Here is a 14,707-nt window from a genome sequence, read left to right on the forward strand (position 1 = left end):
CTTGTCCTACCATCTGTGGACATGGAGAACACCTGATCGCCATCATCTTTATAAAAGCCCTTAATGTCTTTGAAGACTGTTACTAGGTCCCCGCTGAATCCCCCCTTATCTCAAGATTAACCATGCCCAATTTTTTTTAACCTTTCCTCATAGGTCAAGTTTTCTATATCTTTTAACATTTTTGTTGCTCTGCTCCAGACTCTCTTCAATTTGTCCACATCTTTCTTAAAGTGTGCTGCCCAGAATTGGACACACTACTCCAGCTGAGGCCTCACGAGTCACAAGTTGATTCAGAGACTTTAAGGCCAGAATCATCTAGTCTGACCTCCTGCACACCACAGGCCACAGAACCTCACCCACCCACGCCTGTAATAGACCCCTAACCTCTGGTTGAGTTACTGAAGTCCTTAAATCATGATTTAAAGACTTCAAGTTACAGAGAATCCACCCTTTACACTAGTTTAAACTGCAATTGACCTGTGTCCCATGTTGCAGAGGAAGGCAAAAAACCCCAGGGTTTCTGCCAACATGACTTGGGGTGAAATTCCTTGCTGACCCCAAATATGGTGATCAGTTGGCCCCTGAGCATTTCAGCAAGACCCACCAGCCAGACAGCTGGAAAATAATTCTCTCTAGTAACTCAGAGCCCTCCCCATCTAGTGTCCTATCACTGACCATTGGGGATATTTGCTACTAGCAGTCACAGATGGGCTACATGCCACTGTAGGCAGTTTCATCATCATCCCCCCCCCAAACTTATCATATTCAGTCTTGAAGCCAGTTAGGTTTTTTTCTTTTTTTTTTTGCCCTCACTGCTCCCTTTGGAAGGCTATTCCAGACCTTTACTCCTCTAATAGTTAGAAACCTTTGTCTAATTTCAAGCCTAAACTAGAGTAAACTAGTTCTAGAGTAGAGCAAGACCATTACCTCCTGTGTTTTACGTATAATATTCCTGTTAATGCAGCCCAGAATGATACTAGTCTTTTTTTGCAGCTGCGGCACATTGTGACTCATATTCAATTTGTGATCCACTATAACCCCCAGATCATTTTCAGCTGTACTACTGCCTAGTCCCATTTTGTAATTGAGCATTTGATTCGCCCCTCCAAATATAATACTTTGCACTTGTCTTTATTGAATTTCATCTTCTTGATTTCAGACCAATTCTTCAATTTGTCAAAGTCATTTTGAATTCTAATCCTGTCCTCCAAAGTGCTTGCAACCCCTCCCAGTCTGGTGTCATCTGCAAATTTGACAAGCATATTCTCTATCATCCAAGTCATTAATAGAGAATATTGAAGAGTATTGGACATGACCCCACTAGATACATCCTCTCAGTTTGACAGCAGAACTGTGGTCTTTCAACAAGTTGTGCACCCACCTTACGGTAACTTCATCTAGACCATATTTCCCTAGTTGGCTATGAGAAGGTCATGTGGGATGGTGTCAAAAGCATTACTAAAATTAAGATGTATCATGTCTACAGCTTCCCCCTCCATCCACTAGGCCAGTGGTTCCCAAACTTGTTCCGCCGCTTGTGCAGGAAAAGCCCCTGGTGGGCCGGACCGGTTTGTGTACCTGCCATGTCCGCAGATTCGGCCGATCGCAGCTTCCAGTGGCCGCGGTTCGCTGCTCCAGTGCCAATGGGAGCTGCTGGAAGCGGTGGCCAGTATGTCCCTCGGCTCGCATCGCTTCCAGCAGCTCCCATTAGCCTGGAGCGGCCACTGGGAGCTGCGATCAGCCGAACCTGTGGACGCGGCAGGTACACAAACTGGCCCGGCCCGCCAGGGGCTTTCCCTGCACAAGCAGCGGAACAAGTTTGGGAACCACTGCACTAGGCCAATAAACCTGTCAAAGAAGAAAATTAAGTTGGTTTGGCATGATTTGTTCATGACAAATCCATGGTAGCTATATTTTATCTTATTATGGTCTAGGTGCTTATGATTTGATTAATAATTTGTTTCAGCATCTTTACAGGTATTTAAGTTCGGCTGATTGGTCTATAATTTCCTGGCTCCTCTTTGTTCCTCTTTTTAAAGATAGGTACTATGTTTACCCTTCTCCAGCCCTCTGGGATCTCACCTGTCCCCCATGAATTCTCGAAGATAATTGCTAATGTTTCTGAGATTGCTTCAGTTAGTTCCTTAAGTACTCTAGGATGAATTTCATCAGGTCCTGCCAACTTGAATACATCTAACTTATCTTTAACCTGTTCTTGCCCTGTTTGGGCTTGTGTTCCTTCTCTCTTGTTAGTGTTAATTGAGTTGAGTATCTGTTCAGTGTTAACGTTTTTAGTGAAGACTGAAGTAACACAGGCATTAAACACCTCAGCCTTCTTGATGTCATAAGTTATTAGCTCTCCTTCCCCACTAAGTAGAGGACCTACACTTTTCTTCATCTTTCTTTGCTCCTAATGTATTTATGGAACCTCTTCTTCCTTTTACATCCCTTGCTAGGTTTAACTCATTTTATGCCTTAGCCTTTCTGATTTTGTCCTTGCATTCTTGTACTATACTTTTGTACTCCTCCTTAGCAATTTGTCCAGGTTTCCACTTTTTGTAGAATTCCTTTTTGATTTTCAGGTAATTAAAGAGCTCTTGATAGAACAAGATTGGCTGTTACTAGTCTTCCTATGTTTCTTTCACATCAGGATAATTTGCTGTTGTGCCTTTAATGTTGTCTCTTTGAGAAACTGCCAGCTGTCCTGAACAAATTTATCCCTTACATTTTCTTCCCATGGGACCTTACTTACCAGTGCTCTGAGATTGTTAAAGTCTGTTTTTTTCAAAGTCCGTTGTTCTTATTTTGTTGCTCTTTCTCCTTCCTTTCCATAGAATCTATCATTTCATGATCATTTTTACCCAAATTGCCTTTAACCTTTAAATTTACAACCAATTCCTCCCTGTTGGTCAGAATCAAGTTTAAAATGGCTGACTGTCTCCCTGATTACTTCTTTTCTGAAACAAAGTTCTCCCCCAGAACATTCCAAGGACTTATTGGAAATTTTGTGTTTTGCCATATTACTTTTCTAATAGATGTATGGGTAGTGAAAGTCCCCCATTACTACCAGGTCCTGTGTTCGGATTTTTTTTTATTTGTTCTAGAAATGCGTCCATCACCACTTTTTAACCCCATTTTTCCCCTTTTACCTTTACCCAGAGATTTTCAACTGATCTGTCTCTCACCGCTTTCTGGAACATGTGTATGTATTTTTAATGTCTAATGCAACACCTCCTCCTTTTTTCCCTGCCTGTCCTTCCTGAACAAGCTATACCCCTCTATAGCAATTTTTTAGTCATGTATTTTATCGCACCAAGTCTTTGTGATGCTAGTTAAGTCATAATTTAGCTTATCTACTAACACTTCCAGTTCTTTTTTATTCCCCATATTCCTTCCATTTGTGTATAGACATCTAAGATCTTGAGCAGATTACCCCATTGATATCCCTCTTGATGCTCCTTGCTGACCCTGCTGTAATTTTCTATTGCCTCCCCCCACCCCCGTCCAATCTAGTCCTCTGTTAAGGTTGCCTTTGTTAATGTTTACCTGTGGGCTTTTGTCACCTGTCCTCTTTGAACCTAGTTTAAAGCCCTCCTCACTATGTTGTTGAGTTGGTGTTCTTCCCCTTCTTGGTCAGATGCACTCCATCTCTTCTCAACTGTTGTCCTTCCCAGAAAAACATTCCATGGTTAAGGAAGCTGAATCCCGGAACCCCGATAAGTCAGCCATCTTGCTCATGTGACAGTCTTTTCTTTCAGGTATTTGATTATAATTTTTGTCCCTAAATACAGTAGCACTCAGAAAAGTGACTCTAGAAATACGTCTCAGTAAGGTTCCAAGTAAATGTGCTGTTTACAAGTGCAATGCCCCCTGCCCTCCCCCAACTTCCAGCCCTGTGAACTCAACCTGGGATCTAAGAGTCAAACTGAGTACTTTCCATCTGTCACATCATATATGTTTTGCAGGGCAAATTATACCCTTTGTGCAATCTCAGTGCTTTCTCTGAGGTTGCATATTTTAGCTCTGCATTTGGAATTTAATAAACAATTTTGATGATAATGCACACAGAATAGAATCCAGCTTTTTCTCCCTCTTGGGAATATAAAACAGTAAAATCTTTTTTTTTAGTCACTAAAGTATGCAGCTATGAATGACTATAGATAGGAGTAGAACTGTTGTATAAAAATAACTTTTTCAGTAGACACTTTTCAGAGCAGAAGTACACATTGTATGTATACTGTATGTGTGTACACCCATGCCCACAGTGTGGCCAAGATTGCATTGCTGACCTTCTTGTCTGTAAATCTTTGACCATACAACTTCCCTGATGTATTGTATTGTTTCACTATGTAGTACCTAGGACAAATTACGATGCTATAGGAATGGTAAAAACTTTTTTAAAAAACCTGAATAATCATCACTCTAAAATCAGCACCTTTATTTCAACATTTTCACTTTTTTAGGATCACTTATTCAAGCATATTGCCATCATTTGACTAAAGGTATGGTAGCTTTTCCATATGTACATAGCCAGGTATGCATGCCTAAATGTCTGTGTACCTTGATTCATGGCTGTGGCTTTACCTTTAATAAGAAAAAATGATATCCTGGATGTATGTGCAGTACTTTGTTTTCCCAGGCATGCCCAAATGATTACACAAATACATGACTCCAGACTGGCAGAAAAGGCTGCAAATCAGAGATAAACAAGCAAACCTACCTAAGCCCCAAGGCAGAAAGTCCTGGCAGCTATGAAAATAAGAGGGTTCAATTCACCATACAAGCCAATCCTTGTTTTTCTGGGTTATCATAATACCTACCAGGAAGCTATGTCTTCCTGACATGATGAAGGAATATAGGTAAACCAAAGCTGCTGCTATCCCTACTATCACCAGTAATGCCACCCACTTTTGTTCAGAGAGCTGCCCCTCTGAGTAAAGACCAACCTCCATCAGATTATGGTAATGGTAGTGTTGACACCTGTTCTGCAGGGAGGACATATGCCCCTGTCTCTAAACTGCAGCGAAGTTGAGAGACATTCCTACCCCTACGTAAACAGCCTTGCCTGGATCTTTGCTCTTCAGGACCAGAGATTACAGATGGTGCTAAACTCTAAGCTTAGTGGGCATCCTCCATTTAATCAATTGCTCTTCAGTCAGGTCTGCAGCCTAAAACTAAAGATAACAGAGCTGACATCACAAAATTGCATGCAATTGGGCAAAGCAGGCCAGGACACTCGTAAGAAAAACTCTTATTCCTAATGGTTGGTGGACAGTGCAGCAAATAAAACTACTTCCATCATTGTTGACCCCTTTCCTAGCCCTGTTTCCCATGAGGCGTTTGATGGCACCCTCTTGAAATGTTTAGGGTCAGCAGCTCCAACCTGGCTAATTGAGTGGCCAGGACCATTGGACTGATTTTTGTCTTGTTTCACCCACTGCAATAGCCTGATAACAGCCGAGGAACCAAATCATTTCCACAGTGCTGGATAATTGCATCTAAGCTACCGGTGTTTTCCCTCAGCTTCTGTATTTGGACTGAGCAGATCACATCTCATGCCCTGATGCCTCTTCAAGTAAGGATCCACAGGGGATAAAACAAAGCTGAATTGGAAACAGTATTGCCTGCTTATGGGCCCAGTAGGTGATGCTAGGACTGAGGATTCAAATACTGTAAGGAAGAGTGAACACCAGACATGGTACTAGACCAACCAGTTGTGGAAAAAAAGCCAAAAAGGTGAGAGCAGGGAGCAAATTCAAACATGTGTTGATAGTGGGAGGAGACAGGCTGCTAATCTACGTGATGGAAGGGCCTGGAAAGTGTCATGACCCAACGAGGTCATAAGTAATAGTGTAAGCTGATTCTCTCATGCTGGTAACCTGGCTAGGTCTGCTGTTTTGGCAATCCTGATCCCAAAAGAATATGATCAGAGCCTTCCAAAAGATTGGCTCAAACTGGTTTTGCACTTCCCCTTCCCTGCGATGGAGTCTGCTGCCATGGAAGTAGGGAACGGAAGGTTTTCTTCCAGGGGCTGAACTGAATTGCCTAGCATTGCAGGTGTATGTTACAGAGACCCCATAGCCCATCTTTCAGCTGAATGCAGGTGTCCTATGGGTTTCGAGTAAGGTCACTAACATAAAATTAACATGCTTATATCGCATATAGCACTGTTTTTTAATTTTTAAATTAAAAGTATAAAACCAGAGCCAGATAGTCCCCTGCTGCAGAATGGGGCTAGTTGGAACATCCCCTTTCTTCCTGTGGAAGCAGATGAGGTTCATTCACTGAAGCCACTGTAGAGCCACAGGGTCTTCTACACTAACACCCTGTACTGCCACAGCAGCACCAAGTCCCACTTTCTCTGAATGTTGGCTTCCCGCTGTGCCTGTGTCACATAGCTATGACTTAATAACATTTTATCAAACTTTCCAAATGAATTCACTTTTGAGGACAAGCATGAGAAGGGTAATTCCTCCAGAAAGTTACAAGCTACAGAAAATAGGAGTGTATACAATGAAAGTGTCTCCTCAACCATAATTTTAGCACTGCTGTGCAATAAAGAGCATAATAGTGGGTTTTTTACAGTGGTGAAAGCCAAAGTAAAAAAGAACAGGTAGATGTTTGTCTTAGAAGATAATATCCTCTGCTGTTTGTAAACCTAATTAGCTGTGGTTTGCATTTGTCTGCAAACTTTTAAAAATAGCACACTGTAAGTCAGACATCTTGAAAGCCTTTGTGCTTAAATATGAAAATTTTTTATATCCTAAATAATATGCTACCGAAGTAACGCACCTGTTTCACTTGCAAATTCTTCAAAATTAGAGTGTGGGGTCTTTTGCTTTTGTTTTTTCCTAAAGTGGATATGTGTCGCATCTAAATGGTTAAACTGGCATGTGCCTTTCAAGTTTTGTTTTTTTTAACACAGGTACATGTATATATTAAATTTCTCTCCACTCCATCTATCCCTATACTATTATATATATATTTTTAAATGTTTGTATATGAGGGACACTGACTTGTCTATGCTAGAAAGGGTTTGTTGATATAGCCTAGTGGAGGTGCAGTTTGCATCAACAAAGAAATGTTCTTTTGCCAATATAGCTTATACCAGTTCCCTAAACTCTAAATAATATAATAATAAATGGAGATATACCTATCTCCTAGAATTGGAAGGGACCCTGAAAGGTCATCGTGTCCTGCCCCCTGCCTTCACTAGCAAGTACTGATTTTGCCCCAGATCCCTAAGTAGCCACCTCAAGGACTGAGCTCACAATCCTGGGTTTAGCAGTCCAATGCTCAAACCACTGAGCTATCGCTCCCCCAAATAACCTAAACAATGCTTCCAAAAGGATTTTTTTGGCTGGTATAACTATGTCTACACTAGGGCTGTTTCTGGCATAGCTGTATCAGGTGTGTGGGGAGGGGGTGGTAGGAAGGGATGATATTTTTTTCATATTCCTCACTGACTTTGCTATGCCAGCAAAACTTTTAAGGGTAGATCAGTCAACTGAGCTTTATATTCTGTTGGGAAGATGCATTTTGTCTCTGACATGTCATCTTATTTCCTTTTTCTAAAACTGTATGAAAATAGCACCTGTCTTCTCCTATCACCAAATGGTTACTGGAATAATACTGCCATGTATTTACAGTTTGATCAGGCCCATAGCACTGGGGGTGGGCAGGGCTATAAAGAAGATAGTTATAATGTACACAGCCACCATTTCAGAGTGCTTGGGAAGAAGAGTGACTCATGTAGTAACATCAAACAGTTTTATTTTTGAATTAAAAGTATAAAACCAAAGCCAGATTGTCCCCTGCTGCAGAAAGGGGCTGGTGGGAACCAGGGCCGGTGCAAGGAACTTCCACCTTGTGCCCCCGCTCCGATGTCCAGCCCCCACCTTCCTATGGCCAAGTTCCCCCCAAGGGCCCAGATGTTCACAAAGTGCAGGGCATGGGGGGGGCTGCAAAGAGGGGGGTCATATGGGGGCTCTTCCAGGGGGTGAAGGTGGCAGAGAGGGGGGTGCACGGGATTGTTGCAGGGGGTGGAGGTGGCCAAGACGTGGAGGAGGCAGGGGTGTAGTGGCAGGGAAGAGATTGCACAGAGGCAAAAGGGGCTCGTTGCAGGGGGTGCAGTGGCAGGGAGGGAGTGGCACAAGGGAAGAGTGGGCAGGAGGGGATTGTTGAAAGGGGCTGGCAGGCGTGGGGGTGTCTGTGCCCAGGGTTGTTGCAGGGAGTGCAGTGCCAGGGAGGGAGTGGCACAAGGGAGGAGTGGGCAGGAGGGGGAGTGTCTGTGCCTAGGGTTGTTGCAGGGGGTGCAGTGGGAGGGAGGGAGTGGCACAAGGGAGGAGTGGGCAGGCAGGGGGGTGTCTGTGCCTGGGGTTGTTGTAGGGGGAGGGACTAGCCGTGCTGCTGACGGCCCCTCTGGAACTGGGAGGCAGGGAGCAGCGGCAGCCTGGTGCTCCGCTGTTTAAAATTTTGGGGGGGGGCACCGCTTTTTGGCGCCCCCAACCACTTGGCACCCTAGGCGGCCGCCTAGTGGTTGCACCGGCCCTGGTGGGAACAAGCCTTTTGCCCCATTCTTCTTCCCTGCAGAAGCAGCAGAGGTTCATTCACCCAAGCTACATTAGAGGCACAGGTTCTTCTACCTTCTTCTACCTTCGAGCTTTTGTGAACAGGGGCTGCTAACAGGGAGTTTCACAAGGGAGTTGGAAGGGGAGCAGGAGGGAGTGTGGGTCCCTTGCCGGTTCTATCTTATACCCTTTATTCCCCTTATCATGGTGGTTAAGTCCATTAATGGCTATTAGCCAGGACGGGTAAGGAATGGTGTCCCTAGCCTCTGTCTGTCAGAGGGTGGAGACGGATGGCAGGAGAGAGATCACTTGATCATTGCCTGTTAGGTTCACTCCCTCTGGGGCACCTGGCATTGGCCATTGTCGGTAGACAGGATACTGGGCTAGATGGACCTTTGGTCTGACCCGGTATGGCCTTTCTTATGTTCTTATGTACTTTGACACCCTGTACTGCCACAGCAGCACCAATTTCCCAGCTACCCAGTAACCTGCCTCTGTTAGGACTCCCTTGCTCCCAGTTACCCCTTGGATTCTCCTTAAATGAGGGTTCCAGGCATGAACTTTCCTGTATGACCTACTTAGCAAGATAGGAATTGTTCCAGGATCCTGTCTCTGAGAATGACCACTACTACCTGATTCAGAAAAGGGGCTAGAAAAATAGACTCTAATTCTGCAGTGGACAGTTATGGAATAACCAACCCCTGTGGAATGTGTTTTGCTCATGTTAATTAAGGTGAATTTCCTTTATAGGGAGACAGGGTTGCATAGTGAGCAGAGCGCTAGACTGGGACTTGAGAGACCCAGTTTCTATTCCCAGCTGTGAGCTTGGGCAAATTACTTCATCTCTCATAGCATTGATTTACATAAAAGATGGTCATAAAGGAGATACAGTAATGAGACTGAAAAATAAAATACAGTAATCCTCCGAATACTGGTAACCATATATACCAGTTATCTCAGTATCTGCATGTAAGAAGGTGGCATTTCTGTACCATAACATGCTATCCACACACATTAGATAGGGTCCAAAGCATGGGTGCAACCACTGTGGGAGGTGAGGAAAATATATCCCTTTGACTTTTTCTTTATTACCCCCTGTTGGGGGTGTGATGAACTGGGACTGTTCTTACTGTGGTCTTTAAATGCTGACAGGGGAGTGTGGCTAGGATAGTCTGCATTGGGGGATGAGAGACTGACCGACGGAGAATACCTGAGCATGTAACATGAGAACCCAGGAAGGGGTTAGAGGCCAGGTGACACCTTTGCCCGGGAAACTGAACAAAGGCTGTGGGAGGGGTCGCTGAAGGGAGAGTTTTCAGGAGCTGGCTGGTGAAAAGGCTGGGAGGCAGACAGGGCTCTGACCTCCCAAGGGGGCTGTGGGGCCCCGAGACCCCAAGATGGACCTAACTGGGGGGGAATCTGTTGTCTGTGCCTGCAAGACCTGTCTTGGACTGTGTTCCTGTCATCTAAATAAACCTTCTGCTTTACTGGCTGGCTGAGAGTCATGGTGAATCGCAGGAAGCCGGGAGTGCAGGGCCTTGTGTCCCCCCACACTCCGTGACAACTGGTGTTAGCGGTGGGATCTACTGCACCCCGTGGACGGCGCTTCCTGCAGTAAGTGACTGGGGAGCAGTAAAACGAAGGGGGATCGACGGGGACCAGGTGGGCTGAAGAATCAGAGAGAGACGGTTTCAGGGGGCGCTTAACCCCTGGGAGTGTGTGACCAGTGAGAAGGACTTTTGCAGTAACAGGGTCCCCTGGGGGATCGCAGCGAGCGGTCCCGGGGCGGAGGAGTCTACAGCTCGACCCTGGCAGAGAGGTGGTAACCTGAAGAAGGGTGGGCACACTAGGGGTCCCCCTGGAACAGTGGAAAGCAGAGAGCACAGGCCGGCGAGTGGCCAGCAGGAGGATGTATGCTAAACGCCTTAAGAGTGACCTGGTGGAGCTGTGCAGGCGGAGGGGGCTGCACATTGGGAGGTCCACCAAAGAACAGCTAGAGGAGAGGGATCGCTTGGATGAACCGAGCCCTGTCCCTGAGGGAAGCCGCCTGGCGGATGCAGCGTGGGCCCTGGGGCCTGACATGGCTGGGAGGGGTCAGACTGCTGCCGAGGACATCCCGAGACCCTGCCTACCTGTGCCTAGGGGAGGGGTTGGGGGAAGCTCAGCGAATACCGAGGGCACCCTGACCCCGGTGGCCAGCAGGGAATCGTCCCGGCGGAGCTCCCTGTCGCGGGAGCGGATGTGACTGGAATGTGACAAGGAGCTGAGACTGAAAGAGCTTGAGTTAAGGCAGCAAGAACTGAAGCAGGAGCGGGAAGAGATGGAGAAACAACGTCAGCATGAGCTGGAACTGGCCAGGCTGAAGAGCAGTGGGGCCCTGGCTGCGGTGAGTGAGGGGGGAACCAAGACTGCAAAGAGCAAGACTGATAAGTGCTTTCTGGCCCAGCGTAAGGAGGGGGAGGACATGGATACCTTCCTGACGGCCTTTGAGAATACCTGCGAGCTGCTCCAGGTTGACCCTGCAGACAGGCTCCAGTTTCTCATTCCCTCACTGGACTCCACAGCCAGGGAGGTGTATAGCCGACTGAAAGGGGCGGAGACAGGGGACTATGAACTGTTCAGAAAGGCCCTGCTCCGCAAGTTTGGGCTGACCCCTGAGATGTACCGGAAAAGGTTCCGGAGTCAGCGTAAAACCCGTGAGGTCACATACCTACAACTAGCCAACCGGGTGCAGGGGTATGCCCGCAAGTGGCCAGCTGGGGCCCAAACTAAAGAAGACCTGCTTGACCTATTCGTACTGGAGCACGTGTATGAGCAGTGCCCATCCGACCTGAGGCGATGGTTGATGGACCAAAAGCCAGAGAACCCGCAGCACGCAGGCCAGCTGGCCAACGAGTTTGTGAATAATCGGGCAGGGGATAACAGGGAGGAGTCCCAAAGGAACAGTCCCACCACAAGAGCGAGAGTCACCGTGGGACTTCCCAGCAGGGAAATATGGAGAACCCCCACCAAAGGGGAACAGCCAGCGTCAGGTCCATCCGAACCACTAGAGGGGACCCACGGGACATGGGCTGCTATCACTGTGGCCAGAGAGGCCACATACGGGCCCAGTGCCCCAGGCTCAGGGACAGATTGAGCAGACCGAACCCACAGAGGGTTGACGGGGTAGAGGCCCAGTCGGACGAGGGGCAGCATTCCCAGGCCAGGGGGGGCTGGCAGCATACCACCTGCTAAGGAGGGAGGAGAGCTCCAGCCAGCTCCTCTGGGGTGCTGGATGCTCCAGACTCAGGGTTTTTGGTTTATACGGTGGGCGCGGGGCTGTCCCTCCGGAGAGAGTACCTTGTTCCCCGGAGGTGGATGGGAGGAAGGTCAATGGATACTAGGATATGGGCGCAGAGATGACGCTGGCCCGGCCTGAGGTAGTGGCCCCAGATCGGATGGTGCCTGACACCTACCTGACCCTGAGGGGGGTGGGTGGGACCCCATTCAAGGTGCCTGTGGTGAGGGTACACCTGAAGTGGGGGGCCAAGGAGGGCCCCAGGGATGTGGGGGTACACCAGTATTTGCCCACTGAGGTGTTGATGGGGGGGGGACCTGGAGGACTGGCCAAGCAACCCCCAGGGAAGAACTAGTAGGGGAAGCAAAAGTGGATGGGAACCTGGGAGGCAGTGACCATGAGATGGTCGAGTTCAGGATCCTGACACAAGGAAGAAAGGAGAGCAGCAGAATACGGACCCTGGACTTCAGAAAAGCAGACTTTGACTCCCTCAGGGAACAGATGGGCAGGATCCCCTGGGAGAATAACATGAAGGGCAAAGGGGTCCAGGAGAGCTGGCTGTATTTTAAAGAATCCTTATTGAGGTTGCAGGAACAAACCATCCCGATGTGTAGAAAGAATAGTAAATATGGCAGGCAACCAGCTTGGCTAAACAGTGAAATCCTTGCTGATCTTAAACGCAAAAAAGAGGCTTATAAGAAGTGGAAGATTGGACAAATGACCAGGGAGGAGTATAAAAATATTGCTCAGGCGTGCAGGAGTGAAATCAGGAAGGCCAAATCACACTTGGAGTTGCAGTTAGCAAGAGATGTTAAGAGTAACAAGAAGGGTTTCTTCAGGTATGTTAGCAACAAGAAGAAAATCAAGGAAAGTGTGGGCCCCTTACTGAATGAGGGAGGCAACCTAGTGACCGAGGATGTGGAAAAAGCTAATGTACTCAATGATTTTTTTGCCTCTGTCTTCACACACAAGGTCAGCTCCCAGATTGCTGCACTGGGCAGTACAGCATGGGGAGAAGGTGACCAACCCTCTGTGGAGAAAGAAGTGGTTCGGGACTATTTAGAAAAACTGGACGTGCACAAGTCCATGGGGCCGGATGCGCTGCATCCGAGGGTGCTAAAGGAGTTGGCGGGTGAGATTGCAGAGCCATTAGCCATTATTTTTGAAAACTCATGGCGATCGGGGGAGGTCCCAGATGACTGGAAAAAGGCTAATGTAGTGCCCATCTTTAAAAAAGGGAAGAAGGAGGATCCGGGGAACTACAGGCCAGTCAGCCTCACCTCAGTCCCTGGAAAAATCATGGAGCAGGTCCTCAAGGAATCAATTATGAAACATTTAGAGGAGAGGAAAGTGATCAGGAACAGTCAGCATGGATTCACGAAGGGGAAGTCGTGCCTGACTAACCTAATTGCCTTCTATGATGAGATAACTGGCTCTGTGGATGAGGGGAAAGCAGTGGATGTGTTATTTCTTGACTTTAGCAAAGCTTTTGATACTGTCTCCCACAGTATTCTTGCCACCAAGTTAAAGAAGTATGGGCTGGATGAATGGACTGTAAGGTGGATAGAAAGCTGGCTAGATCGTCGGGCTCAACGGGTAGTGATTAATGGCTCCATGTCTAGTTGGCAGCCGGTTTCAAGTGGAGTGCCCTAAGGGTCGGTCCTGGGGCCGGTTTTGTTTAATATCTTTATTAATGATCTGGAGGATGGTGTGGACTGCACTCTCAGCAAGTTTGCAGATGACACTAAACTAGGAGGCGTGGTAGATACACTAGAGGGTAGGGATCGGATACAGAGGGACCTAGACAAATTAGAGGATTGGGCAGAAAAAAACCTGATGAGGTTCAACAAGGACAAGTGCAGAGTCCTGCACTTAGGACGGAAGAATCCCATGCACTGCTACAGACTAGGGACCGAATGGCTAGGTAGCAGTTCTGCTGAAAAGGACCTAGGGGTCACAGTGGACGAGAAGCTGGATATGAGTCAACAGTGTGCTCTTGTTGCCAAGAAGGCTAACGGCATTTTGGGCTGTATAAGTAGGGGCATTGCCAGCAGATCGAGGAATGTGATCGTTCCCCTTTATTCAACATTGGTGAGGCCTCATCTGGAATACTGTGTCCAGTTTTGGTCCCCACACTACAAGAAGGATGTGGAAAAATTGGAAAGAGTCCAGCGGAGGGCAACAAAAATGATTAGGGGTCTGGAGCACATGACTTATGAGGAGAGGCTGAGAGAACTGGGATTGTTTAGTCTCCAGAAGAGAAGAATGAGGGGGGATTTGATAGCAGCCTTCAACTACCTGAAGGGGGGTTCCAAAGAGGATGGAGCTCGGCTGTTCTCAGTGGTGGCAGATGACAGAACAAGGAGCAATGGTCTCAAGTTGCAGTGGGGGAGGTCCAGGTTGGATATCAGGAAAAACTATTTCACTAGGAGGGTGGTGAAACACTGGAATGCGTTACCTAGGGAGGTGGTGGAGTCTCCTTCCTTGGAGGTTTTTAAGGCCCGGCTTGACAAAGCCCTGGCTGGGATGATTTAGCTGGGAATTGGTCCTGCTTTGAGCAGGGGGTTGGACTAGATGACCTCTTAAGGTCCCTTCCAACTCTGATATTCTATGATTCTATGATTCTATGAATCGCAGGAAGCCGGAGGTGCAGGGCCTTGTGTCCCCCCGCCACACTCCGTGACAGGGGGTTTGCCTTTATAACAACAGCAAAACCTAAAACAACTCAGCCTTCTGGTTCTCCTGCACTGGGCTGCTCCTAGTGTTTTCCCTACAGAACTTGCAGTTGTCAGCAGGATCTCAGCCAGTACTCTCCTAAGGGATATGGCACAACAGCTGCACTACAGATGTGGTCAGAGGC

The sequence above is a fragment of the Malaclemys terrapin genome, chromosome 8, assembly GCF_027887155.1.
Source record: "Malaclemys terrapin pileata isolate rMalTer1 chromosome 8, rMalTer1.hap1, whole genome shotgun sequence".
In the NCBI taxonomy this organism is placed as follows: domain Eukaryota; kingdom Metazoa; phylum Chordata; order Testudines; family Emydidae; genus Malaclemys; species Malaclemys terrapin.